The sequence below is a fragment of the Ornithorhynchus anatinus genome, chromosome 19, assembly GCF_004115215.2.
Source record: "Ornithorhynchus anatinus isolate Pmale09 chromosome 19, mOrnAna1.pri.v4, whole genome shotgun sequence".
Taxonomy (NCBI): domain Eukaryota; kingdom Metazoa; phylum Chordata; class Mammalia; order Monotremata; family Ornithorhynchidae; genus Ornithorhynchus; species Ornithorhynchus anatinus.
The window spans coordinates 27,078,859-27,091,400 of NC_041746.1; the positions used below are offsets into that span (position 1 = coordinate 27,078,859).

At 41.4% G+C, this 12,542-nt stretch overlaps 1 protein-coding gene across 1 annotated transcript in view; it reads left to right on the plus strand.

The window, feature by feature from the left end:
• The window catches only part of ZNF292 (zinc finger protein 292), a 54,375-nt gene that overhangs the window by 19,890 nt on the left and 21,943 nt on the right, over positions 1–12,542 (plus strand). The gene's annotated exons all lie outside the window — the stretch shown is intronic.

Consider the following 12,542-nt stretch of genomic DNA (forward strand, 5'->3'; position numbering starts at 1 on the left):
TACAAATTTAAAGGCAAAAATTTTCAACCACAATAAAACTCTCTCTGAAACTTTTGAGTTAAAAAATTAATGCATATAAAATTATTTAAAATACTGGCCCAGTGTTCTGGTGCAACTTATAAAATAAAACTGCTTTATTATAGTTTTATTGGATCACTGCTTGGCCACTGCAAGCAGTAGTACACTTTTTTTTTTGAGGACCTTTCCTCAGTGTCCCTAAATGGTTAGTTTAAGAAATGTTGAGCTGTGGAATGGAATATGTCATTTGGTGTCACATGGAAACCGCTTTTGAGGGCCCAGAATTTTCCCACCTCATCTCATCTTGGTCCACACGAGTCACCGTTGAAGTGGTGAAGTCAAAGATGGTGTTCAGGATGGCAGCGAAGTGCCCAGGTTGGGTGCTGCAGTCTCTGATCTCACCACGCTTGGCTCCTAAACCAGAAATGGCAGTGCCAAGAATTGATGGGCTTCTAACCAAAAACAACGCTGTGAAATTCTGGAGTAGACTGGGAGTCTGAAACAAAGCTTATGAATTTAGCATCGATGTGCTCCCAGCTGAGACCTACCCAGGTAGGCTCTTGATATTAAAGTAGATGATCCCTGATTGATTCCTTGGGTAGCTGGGCAAGTGTCCCAGTTCCATCTACAGTAGATGAATAAATATCCCTGCTTTAAACAACTTTTTATATTTTGATCCTTTAAACAATTTCCAATCATAATTCAAGCTGTGCTAATCCCTCATGTCAAGGTTATTGTTGTTTAACTTTCAAACCAGTCCAGGCTTTATCATCTTCATACTGGGGTTTTAGGTGCCCTAATGATAAAGTTGTGTTAGGGACCTGCTGATTAACATTTGCTTTAAGGGCTCTCACCATTTGAACTTGAAACTTAATTTATTTTGAATGGGCCATAAAGCAATATGCATTAGGTAGCTTGCTGTTTTTCAGAACAATACTTATCCAGACTTAGTAGATTTTTTTTTTAAAAAAAGAAAGTTCCTGAGTTAATAAATCAAGGACTATAAAAGCCAGAGAACTAAGGACCTATATCTTATCTGGTGGCAGCAATGAGTCTGCATTTTAGAATTCGACTTGAAAGGTAATATCCCAAAATGCATCAAAATATGTACAATAGCCTGCTTCGTAGTCATGAAATTAACTCAGGCTGTGTCTGTAAAGCTGATCTTGTCTTTTATGTTCATCTTTATAATGAAAGAAATTCCATGTTTAAAATGGTAGCATAAAATTTAATGTAGGCTACTAAAGGAGTTTGAGTTTTAAGGTTAGGTATTAAACTGGGATTACAGACTTGAGTGTGTTTCTTTCCTTCCCACGCTCTCTTTGCAAGCCATAAATATTTTGAAATTCATCACAGTTACTATCCTCATCAGAAACTTTGAAGGGGAATTTCTATAGTTCTCATATGTCTTTATATGGATCTTTGGGAGATGTTTATCCAAATAAATTAGCAAACCTCTGGGGTGTAGGGCAGTGCGCCAGATCAGTCTAACCATCAAACAACTGGCAGGCTGCAAAAGCATGGTTAAGGACAATTAACCATGACCACTACATTTTGATGCAGCAGCTTGAATTGGCCTGAGAAGTCTTTCCAGTTAGCAAAAGTCCTTTTGGCTTCTTCCCCCCTTTGGTCACAGCCTGGTGTTTAGTGTAATATTTAAGCACTGGACTCTGTAGAAGCATCTGGAATCCTAATATAAAGCCTTCGTAAACTTGCAGCATCCAAGAAAATAGAATTCCTTGAGGACTGCTAATAAAGGAATATAAAATTTTTGAAGTACTGCACCAAGTGTAACTGAGCAATCTCAGCAATCATTTCCAGGAAACATATTAAAGGACATAAATAACAATACAGGGCTCTCTACAGTTGCTTGTAGTGGTGATTACAACAGCTGTGAAATATGCAGAAACTGGGTGGGGGTGTGGAGTGGGCCTGTTGTACTCAGTCAATTTCTTGGAAATTCAGTCAAGACAACTTGAAAGAAAAGATCCTACTAGAACGCTTAAAAAGCTTTATATCTTTCTCTAACCACTTTTTTTGTGAACAATCTGAAGTGTTTCCCCAAAATGTCTTAATTGATAGTCAAAACCTTCCTGGTTTTAGAAATGGGGGAAGATGGATTTGGCACAATGCTTGCCAGACACTTTCCTTGGACCAGAATCTGCAAGGTCAGTGTATGCCAAGCTAATATTAGAAAGAGCTGCTTTGTGCAGACACGGGAAAAGTGTTGGGAGTCACATACCTCTACACCTGACCAGGAATCACAGACAGACAGATCCCGTCCCTTGATTGATAAATGGCATTTTCGCTTTTTCCTCCTGCCCCAAGACTCCCACACCAATCTGGAACCCCTTCTGATAATACAGTCTCACGGAGAAAGCAAACCCTTCCTGTTTGACCACCACCCTGTGCTTCTCTGTGTATTTGCATGAAGGTGTGCTTGCCACAAAATCCCTTTTTGATTGCAAATGAGATTAATTTAGCTAGTTAAAGTTGTGTATTCAGCTGTCTTTCCCCTAAACATTATTTTGCCCCAAGCAGATTTAGGCACTTGCCGTCAAAACCAAGGGCGATTGTTTTTAGCGACCTAGAAACAATGTGTGCTGGACCTCTGTCTGTATCCCAAAGTTAGGGGTTTGGGGACACCTGACACTGCTTAGACTGTGAGCCTGTTGCTGGGTAGGGATTGTCCCTATCTGTTGCCAAATTGTACTTTCCAAACGCTTAGTACAGTGCTCTGCACACACTAAGCGCTTTATAAATACGATTGAATGAATGAATATTGGAGTTCAGATGGGATTCTTTGGGACCGGGTTTCATAGCTGGGGATGAGTGATAAAGGTAGGGACTTTGAAGAAGAGACTCCATGAATAAGCGTGGATCCTATGAAGGGAAAAGACCAGAACTCACAAATTACATGTTAGGAGAGAAGGAAGAATCATAGCAGAGAACTGGAAGCAATTTCAAGATTTTGCCAGGTCCTATCTCCAGAGGAAATGAGAATAAAATAGAAAAATCGCCCTAAAGTTACTAGATAACAAAAGGGGTCTTTAACTGAAAAGGTTTTGCATCTGACCTTGTCTTGATGCATGCCTGAGGCCTTGTCTTTGCTGATCTTTGCTGTGCACACCCACAGCTCAGTCCCTGCAGCTACCTTGACTAAAGTCTTTGACAGAATAGTTCAAGATGGCCAGGTGGTCTACCTCTCTCAAACGAAGGGACAGTTTCAGAATGGATAAGATCGAGGTATGGAGGAAAGTGTATGGGTTTGTGTGTCTGGACATCTGAATATCTGTGACTCCATGTGCCAGGCCTTGTTCCTAGTCTGACTGCATTCTAGGTTAGAGTAGACATAAAAAGAAACGTGACACTGAATTACAAAAAAGCAACAGAGGAAGCACAACTGCTGTGTGACCTTGGGTAAGTCATTTCACTTCTCTGTGCCTCAGTTACCTCATCTGTAAAATGGGGATTGAGAATGTGAGCTCCACCTGGGACAACTTGATTACTTTGTATGTCCCCCAGTACTTAGACAGTGCTTGGCACATAGTAAGTGCTTAACAAATGTCATCATCATCATCACTGTCAGAAGAATAGAAAAACAGTATGGCCTAGTGGATAGAAATACCAGCCTAGTGATCAGAGGACCCTGGTTCTAATCCCAGCTCTGCCACTGTCTGCTGTGTGATGTTGGGCAAGGCACTTTACTTCTCTGTGCCTCAGTAATCTCATTTGTAAAATGGGGATCAAATCCTCCCTCCAGCTTAGGCTCTGAGTCCTGGTTGGCACAGGAACTGTGTTCGACCTGATTATCTTGTATATACTCCACTGCTTAGAACAGTGCTTGATACTGTAAGCACTTAATACATACCTTTAGGAAAAAGAAGACATCACTGTCAGAAGAATTTTAGTTCTTGGGTGGAGGTGTCCTCAGATTCACCACTGCTCTAGGCATACAGTTCTTAATTACAATTCAAATCTAAATCCAGATCTGCATCTCCAGCCCTGACCCCTCTCCATCCCAGCAATTGTACATTTCCTCCTGTCTTCAAGACATATCTACTTGTTTGTCTCTCTGTCACCTCCAATTAACATGTCCAAAAACGAACTCCTTATTTTCCCACCCAAATCCTGGCGTCCTCCTGTCTTTCCCATCACTGGAGACAACACCACTATTCTCCCTATTTCACAAGCCCTTAACTTGGAGTTGTCCTTGACTCATCTCTCTCTTGCCACCCACCCAAATATCAGTCACAGTTATCGAGCACTTACTTTTTGCAGAGGACTGTTCTAAGTGCCTGGGAGAGTACAGTACAACAATTAGCAGTCACATTCCTTGCTCATAATGAGCTTATAATCAATTTGTCACCAAATCCTCTCGCTTCTACCTTCATAACATGACTAAAATCTGCCCTTTCCTCTCCATCCAAACTGCCACCTTGCACCACCAATGCACTTATAGCATCCTGCCTTCACATCTGCCTCCTTGCTGACCTCCCTACCTCCTGTCTCTCCCCCCTCCAATCCATTCTTCACTCTGTTGCATGGCTCTTCTGTCTGCAGAAACATTCAGTCCATGTCTTCCCCACTCCTCAAGAACCTCCAATGTTTGCCTCTCCGCCTCCGCATCAAACAGAAACTCCTTTTCACTGGTTTTAAAGCACTCAGCCTGCTTGCCCCATCCTACCTCACCTCACTAATGTCCTACTAAATCCCAGTCTGCACACTCACTGCACACTCTAGCGCCAGCGTACTCACTGTGCCCTCATCTCATCTATCTCACTGCTGACCTCTTTCCCATAGCCTAGAACTTCGTCCCCCTCCATATACGCTAGACCACTACTCTTTCCATTTTCAAAGCATTATTATGGTCACATCTCTTCCTAGAGGCCTAACCCGATTAAGTCCTCTTTGACCTGGCTGGCTTTCCCTTCTGCATCGTCAGTGCCCTTGGATCTGTGACCTTTGGACATTTGATATTTGCCCCAACCCCTCTGCACTTATGTACACATCTTTATATATTATAAAAGATTTATTTACTGTAATGTCTGTTTCCCTCTCTAGACTGTAAACTCTTTTTGGACAGGGGGTGTGTCTGCTAATTCCGCTGTATCATACTCTCCCAAGCGCTTAGGACAGTGCTCTGCACAGGGTAAATCTCTATAAATACCATTGATTAATTCATTCAAGCTAACCTCCCCGGGGTTAGAAAGTTGTGTTTTGGTGTGCCGGGGAAAGTTGATCTGAGCATGGGAGAGCAGGACAGTTCAAAAAATCCAGTTTTGAGGGGCTTGTGAACTCTGTGGATCTCTGTCCCTTGCTCCTCACCCAGTCTGTACAGGGAATGGGGTTTCCAGCGCCTGTCGTGCATGTCTGTTTGGTTGAGTGGATTGTAAATGAGGGGACTGTATGCCTGAGGTCTTTTGTATCACAGATACTTCGTGGCAGGTTTTTTGAGTGCAAGGATCTTGCCTCTTCTACTGTGGGTGTGCTGTGGGTGCTCAAATACTAGTGAGTATAGGCATTGTGACAATGCAGTGCAGTCGGTTTCGCTACAAGACCATAGGTGCCTTCTTAGGAAACCTCACTGTATGGAAAAATTGTATTATAGTAGCAGCATGACAGATGCCATGTACACATGGGCACAAACGTTTCTTCCTTCACGTGATCTGTTTGCACCAACTTGTGGGTCAGTTTCTATCTAGAGAAACTCCTATTATGGAGAAAATGTTTTCTAATTCTTCACTGGCATTCCTTCCAAATGGTGTTGTAACAGAACTGTTTATTTCAAGTCAGTGGTTTTCCAAAAATGTATTTAACAAGGGTAATGGTTAGTTGACTGTGTGTTAATGCCTTGGTGACTAAATGAATAGTCTCCAGTCAAATGTATTTAAATTATTTCACAGATTGTGTAATTATTCATTAGAATTTATGGTACTTTCCAGGAAATGATTTGTAATAACCAAAAAAACTTATAAAAGAAAAGGGTAAACCCCTTCTTAGGAAAAAATAGCTGTAAATGATGCATGTGATGGGAATTTTGAATGCTCTCATACAGTACTCTAAATGTGTTTTTGAATATGTAAATTTTCTTCAAAATAAACTTTAATTTGCATGTTTCTAATTTTCATATGGTTTTTAAATATATAAAATAGTGTTTTAGTAGACATTTCAAATTTGGAAAATAGTGAATCTATAGGATCCCATTTCTTCCAAATAAGGAAAACCGAAGTGATGTCATTGTTCATTGTAAAACTAGTTGGTTTATATAGCTAAATCAGGAAATATTCCTCTCTTAAATATTTGACAAGTGGGTTTTCCTATCCCTAAAATTTCCATTTGAAACTCTTTTTAAATCCTGGGGTTGTTTTATAAAGTATTTGACCTGTATAGAACAGGTTTGATCATTAAACAAAAATAGCCAGTCTTGTTAAAAACCAACTTGCAAAATGAATGAAAACTAAAATGAAATTTCAAGAGGCAATTGCTCACCTCATTGTAATAAATTTTATCCTATAGTTAGCCTAATGTTCTCGAGAGGGTTAAAGTATATTGATTAGACTTGGTCTTCCTAGAATTGATGCATAGGTAGAAAAATTAAGTCTCTTCTTACGCTACCAAATGCTTACTACAGTACTGTACACATAGTAGGTACTCAGTAAATGGATCAGGAAGCATATTGCTGCTGAAAATGGGTCCGGGTGCTGTTGTAGACTTCATTTTTCACTCTGCTGCCCAGATCATTTTTCCACAAAAACATGCAGCCCATGTTTCCCCATGTTTCTCAAGAACCTCCAGTGGTTGCCCATCCACCTTTGCATCACACGGAAACTTCTTACCATTGACTTTAAAGTACTTTGTCACCTTGCTCCCTCCTCCCTCCCCTCACTACCCTCCTACTAGTTATTCAGTCATATTTATTAAGTACTTAGTGTGTGCAGAGCACTGTACTAAGCACTTGGGAGAGTACAGTATAATGGAAGCATTCCCTGCCCATAGTGATCCAGCACTTCTCTAATGCCAACCTACCCACTGTGCCTCAATCTCGTTTATTTTGTGGACTTCTCACCCATGTCCTGCCTGTGGCCTGAAACAACCTCCCTCTTCACACCAACAGACAATACTCTCCCCACTTTCAAAGCCTTATTGAAGGTACATCTCCTCCAAGAGGCCTTCCCTGACTAATCCCTCATTTTTCCCACTCCCTTCTGCATTGCCCTGATTTCCTCCTTTTACTCATCCTCCTGTTACCTGTAGCCCCACAGCAATTATGTACATAGCCATAATTTATTTTTATTTATATTTGTATTTATATAAATGCCTGTCTCCCCTTCTAGCCTGTAAGCTTTTGTGTGCAGGGAATGGGTCTGTTGTGTTGTTCTCTCCCAAGCGCTTAGTACAGTGCTCTGTACGCAGTAAGTGCTCAATAAATACGATCAATTGATTGTACTAGGAATTAAAATAGGATATTTGCATTTGATGACAATAAGAAATAGAAACCCTCAGACACAGTTCCTCCTGTTTTGTGTAATACCAGAAAATGAACAGACCAGTTTATTCCAGGATCTAAACTGCAGGGTGTTTCTCCCTTTTTTGTGTAAACATTTGCTTGAAGTATGCAGGAGTGGTTTCTCCAGTTTGGCTAGGCTGTAGAAGTCTGGCCCATGTGTCACTTCCACATGGGAAATCATTGTGTCTGCTGCTCCTCTTTATATTCATTATGACGTTTATTAAGTGCTTGGGGCTCATACAAGTTTATGAGATTAAGATTTTAAGATTAAAATCTCTATCCTACTCGGAGATCACGATCTGTCTTCTCCCCCATTTTACAGAGGAGGATTTGGAGGCCCAGAAAAGTTGAAGTGACTTGTCCATGGTCACCCAGCAAGTCAGTGACCCGGCTGGGGCTTGAATTCAAGTCTCCTGATTTACATTCCCATTCTCTTTCCATATGCTGCCTCATCCCTGTAAAATCACAAATCATGGCTGGCGTGAAGTAACGGGTGGCAGAGAGTGGAAAACTCCTGTCATGATGTTTTGAGTTCGTAAGCACCCGGAATTTGGATGAAGGAGCTTGTAAGCTTGGCAGGGAACTTGTCTGTCAAATCTGTTGTATTATACTCTCCCAAGCGCATAGTGCGGTGCTCTGCACACAGTAAGCGCTCAATAAATACCATAGATTTTGTAATGTGTGATTAAGTTCATTCAATCGTATTTATTGAGCACTTACTGTGTGCAGAGCACTGTACTTACCTTCAATTTCCTCTTTTCGCTCCTGAGCCTCTGACTCATTAGCATTTCCATCAAAGGAGGAAACTCAAATTAGTCCTTTAGCTACTTGTTAGCAGCTGTGTTAAAGGTTTCTGGGGGTGGGGTACCCCGAGGGGGTTGTTGATGGGAAAAGCAAAGTTTGAGAATTATTTCCACATGACAGATAATTATGCCAGTCCTGTCCTCCGAGGTCACACTTGTGTTGAGTTTTTTATTGTGCTTTAAATACTCTTTTTCTGTTTCAAGGCTCTATTTTTTAGGCACGACCAAACAGAGAAAATGCAAATTTATGTCCACACTAGGAAGGACACGTTAATGCCATTTTTAATTCTACACATGTCAGTAGTCATTCATTCATTCATTCAATAGTATTTATTGAGCGCTTACTATGTGCAGAGCACTGTGCTAAGCGCTTGGAATGAACAAGTCGGCAACAGATAGAGATGGTCCCTGCCGTTTGACGGGTTTACAGTCTAATCGGGCGAGACGGACAGACAAGAGCAATGGCAATAAATAGAGTCAAGGGGAAGAACATCTCGTAAAAACAATGGCAACTAAATAGAATCAAGGCGATGTACATTTCATTAACAAAATAAATAGGGTAATAAATATATACAGTTGAGCAGATGAGTACAGTGCTGAGGGGATGGGAAGGGAGAGGAGGAGGAGCAGAGGGAAATGGGGGGAAAAGAGGGTTAAGCTGCGGAGAGGTGAAGGGGGGGTGGTAGAGGGAGTAGAGGGAGAAGAGGAGCTCAGTCTGGGAAGGGCTCTTGGAGGAGGTAAGTTTTAAGTAGGGTTTTGAAGAGGGGAAGAGAATCAGTACCCCTAGTGGACTTTCTCTTTCCATTTGAGCCGTCTGTCTGTTTGTATACAACTAAAAGTCAGTGGGAGTACTGCCCTTGCACCTGATGACCTTACTGTGAGGCTGCAAGAAGGTGGACTCTTGTGTTGCCTTCTTCCTCCTTAATAATAATAATGGTACTTGTTAAGAGTGTACAATGTGCCAGGCACTATGCTAAGCGCTGGGGTGGATAGAAGCAAATTGGATTGGGCACAGTCCCTGTCCCACATGGGGCTCACAGATTCAATCCCCATTTTACAGAAGAGGTAACGGAGGCAAGGAGAAATAAAGTGACTTGTCCAAGGTCACAAAGCAGACAAGGGACAGAGCCGGGATTAGAACCCGTGACCTTCTGACTCCCAGACCCATGCTCTATCCACCACACCATCCGTGCAGATTGATCCAAGGCATGAGTTTTACAAAATGCTCTGTTTACTTTGAGCACCTCTCCTTAGGTGCAACAGTTTATTTGGGTAGTCTGTAGTGCTGACCTGGGAGAAGATGTTCCGATGGGATTTTTCTAGCATATTATAATGGCTTTGCTCTGTTATTCAGCAAGGAGAGGGTTAGAAATACCTGGTAATCCCGGCAAATACATTTGGGGGTGCCACTCCCTTCTTCCAAAGTGATTCTGGAGTTAACGGCAACAAAAGCCTCCAGGCCACACAGATTCTGCAAACCTCCCTCTCCAGCAGGAGAGTTGTAAATAGAAGGAAAGAATGTGTGGAGAAGGTATTCCATTCATCACTCCTCTCTAGAGAGAAGGGTTTGGGCTGCTGGAAAAGCAAAGGGGAGGAGCTCCGGCCACATTGATATTGGCATAGTGCTCTACTTGCTCAACCTGCCCCGGAGGTCACGCTGCGGATGGGGATATAAGAACATAAACACTGGAGGAACAGTGTGGTGACTTGCCTTCTCTCAGAAATGGCACCATCCAACACCCCACACTGTTTGCCCTTTACAAACCTATTTTGGACACCTTGTCCATGAATTTATCAGAACTCTTTTGAACCTATCGGCATTTTCGCTCTGCCCAAATACTCAATGTTGTGTCCTTTCCTCCTCATGTGTGGAAAAGTATGGTCTGCTGGTTTTGAATCAGTCACTTTGACTCTCCAGGGGTTGTGTCATAGTTCTTGTTTTGTGGCATTGGGCGAATAGCAGTTTCCTGATAATTGTGTTCACATCCGATATGATTTTTCTGGAAGTCTGTGACATCTCTATCAGCCTCCATCTTTCCAGACAGGAGTCCTAGGCCTTATAAGAAATTTGCTTGACCCCCTTCACCATTTTGGTTTCCATTTTCTGCTTCTCTTCCAGCTCCGTTGCATCCTTCATAAGAGGGCAGCGAGCCACAACCATACATGGTATTTGAGGTGCACATGTACCATGTTTTTTAAATAATGGCAGAACTATTGATTTGGGGTGTATTTTTGACACCTTTACTTATGAGGGCCAGCCTTTTGTTGGTCTTTTTGATGAGAGCATCATTCAGGATGTTGGTGATTTAAAAAGAAGTCAAAAGTGATTTCAAGACCTCTTTCCTAGTTATGATCAAGAGCTTATCGTTTGGTACTTGTTCGAATGCTTTTTTCCCCTAGACTGATTTCCTTGTACTTGCTTAAATGGAATGCCATCTACCACTCTATTTCAGAAGATTTTTTGTTTTTGCTCTTTTCCAGTTTATTTTGATCAGCATGACATCTCATTGGGTATTTTCCTTTCCAAAGCATTTATGAAGAAGTAAAATCAAACTATTCTGAAGTATCTATCCCTGGGAATACTACAACTTAAAATTCTCTATCCAGAAAATTCTCCTTCCCAAACTTTGTTTCCTATCTTATAGCTGGTTTTCAGTTTAAAACCAAATATCCCTTTCAGTTCCGTGGTTGTTCTTTTTTAAGCTTTTGGTATGGAACCTTTTTAGAAGCTTTTTGAAAATCTAAATAATAATGGCATTTGTTAAGCACTTACTGTGCGCCAAGCACTGCTCTAAGTGTTGGCTGTATTAGGTCAACCAGTGAGCCATAGTCTTTCCCTTCCATAAAAGCTGATTTTTTTCCCCAACAAATTGTTGTTTTTTTAAGTGCTGATTTATCCAAAATTTTAACTCTAGATTTTAAGCTTTAAAATTAAAATATCACTTACCAAAATCTAATTTCCAGAATCTTCTCTGGAAGTCTTTTTGTAGATTGGAGTTAGATGACAATTTGCCAGTCTTCCAAGACATTAGTCATTTGAAATAATAAGCTGTGTGTTACAGCCTAGTGTTCCATTACTTAATTCCCTCCCTCCTTATATCTGACAGACTCTCCTCCCCTTCAAAGCCCTCCTTTCCTCTTTTCCCACTCCCTTCTGCATCACCCTGACTTGCTCCCTTTATTCTTCCCCCCTCCCAGCCTCACAGCACTTATGTACAGATCTGTCATTTATTTATATTAATGTCTGTCTCCGCTTCTAGACTGTAAGCTTGTTGTGGGCAGGGAATGTGTCTGCTTCTTGTTATATTGTACTCTCCCAAGCTGTTAGTACAGTGTTCTACACACAGTAAGCGCTCAATAAATATGATTGACTAACTTTCCTTCTTGAGTTTTTTCATAACTCTTGGATAGGTATTATCTGGTCCTGGTGGCATGTTAATCAGATTGGAATCAGTCTCCGTCCCACATGAAACTCCCATTTCACAAAATAATTTGGGTCCAGTAGGAACCTCCCTAGCATACTCTATGGTAGAGTCGTAACTAAAGAATTAATCCTGTCAGATATCTCCTTTTCATCACTGGGTTACACGACAGTTATTATGCAACCCACTGATTCTGTAACTAGCTTCTTTCCCCCAGCTCACTAGGGTTTGTGAGATTTTTTTTCTTATTTCTCAAGCCTCCTCTGCCAGCATTCCTCTCCAAAGTGCTGGGAAGCATCATGACTGGAACCTCACTTTTCCAGGCAGCAAATGGGTTTTTACTATCAGTGAATGAATGGTATTTTTTGAGCACTTCCTATGTGTAGAGTACGGTCCTAGGCACTTGGGAGAGAACACTATAACAGCAGACTCAGTCCCTGCCCCTATTGAGCTAATAGTCTAAAGGGAGCAAAATGTCAAAAAGTTTGAATAAATTAGGTAAATTGATGGTTATTTTGGTAAGTTAAAATTCTACCCAATTATCTCTTGAATTTGGGATTGGAGAATGGGGGTTTAAATTTGTCCCTGTTCTCACTGGTTCTGTGTTTGTTGTGTAAATTTACTATTTAGGGCCACTGTCCTCCTAGAAAACTCTTTTTCACGCTAAATTTGCAAGAGAAGTTCAAGAGGCCTCACCTGAAATGACAATTCCCAGTCTTCCATGTCCGTGGAGTGGAGAAGTGTGCTGATTTGATGTGCTAATTTTCTGGTTCCAAACTCCTCTTTGTG